Here is a 1,362-nt window from a genome sequence, read left to right as displayed (position 1 = left end):
CTAGTACTTACTCTATCGGTCTCTTTTTGCCGAACCGCTAAGTTACGGGGACGTAAACACACCAGCATCGGTTGTCAAGCGATGTTGGGGGGACAAACACAGACACACACATATATCTATATATACATATATACGACAGGCTTCTTTCAGTTTCCGTCTACCATATCCACTCACAAGGCTTTGGTCGGCCTGAGGCTATAGTAGAAGACACTTGCCCAAGGTGCCACACAGTGGGACTGAACCCGGAACCATGTGGTTGGTAAGCAAGCTACTTACCACACAGCCACTGATAGTGTTTTCAATATTTTTCTATATTTTTTTTATATATTTTGCTTTCTCCGTATTTTAACCTTCTAGCTTTTTTTTTTTTAATCTTTAATCCTTTTTACAAAGTAACAAAGAATGTTGCTAGGTGACTCTTATACAATGTCCATCACAGTAAACCCCAGTGGAATGATACGAGAAAATGCTAAACAGAACCATGCTCCACTGGATGACTAGAAGTTTATTTCCAGCTTGCTTTCTCTCTGGTAACTGTAAACACATTATACCTAAATGGATATGCTTTAAACATACATGTATACTTGTAACATGTGTACATTCACATGATCGCAAGATCATGGTTTCAATTCATGGACCAGGCAGTGTGTTGTGTTCTTGAGCAAAAGATTTCATCTCATGTTGTTCTACAATCACTTCGATATCTGATAGGTGGCAGGTCATGTGTCTGTACAAGCAATGTCAGTTAGGAGAAAGTGAGCTCATTAACAGCACAAACATTTGATCACGGTAAACGAATAATCTGAGCAGCAAGAGATTGCAGAACCATCTTTCTCAGACTCGGGAAACTACCGAGAGCAATACCTTCATGTACAGACATACTTGCATATCACATAGTAACAATGAACTGATATACTCCTAGATTTCCCCATTATGATCTACTTAAAACAGCAAATTATTAGCAACACAGAAATGAGGAAAAAAAACACACAAGCTATGACCTATAAAAATTAGCATTTGTTTAAAGTTTGTACAGGTTCTCCTTCATTTTACAGGCTTTTCAGTGTCTTTTTTCCTCATTTACAGTATTTAAGTAATTAAATAGAAAGCAGAAAAAAAAAATAATAATAATTAGAAGTGAAGATCAAAAGCTATTGTATGGAAGCAAATTGTTGTTAATCGTATAATTTTATCTCATGTAATATTGAAATGGCCTTATCTTATCAATACTAAACATTGGCACAGTAAAGAAAATTTTAATAGAGTAACTAATATGCTTCACATGCCTATGTCTGTATGTGACAGTGTATATACATACATATATATATATACTTATATATATATATATATATATATATATAT

The sequence above is a fragment of the Octopus bimaculoides genome, chromosome 12 (assembly GCF_001194135.2).
Source record: "Octopus bimaculoides isolate UCB-OBI-ISO-001 chromosome 12, ASM119413v2, whole genome shotgun sequence".
NCBI lineage: Eukaryota > Metazoa > Mollusca > Cephalopoda > Octopoda > Octopodidae > Octopus > Octopus bimaculoides.
This window is presented reverse-complemented; position numbering follows the sequence as displayed.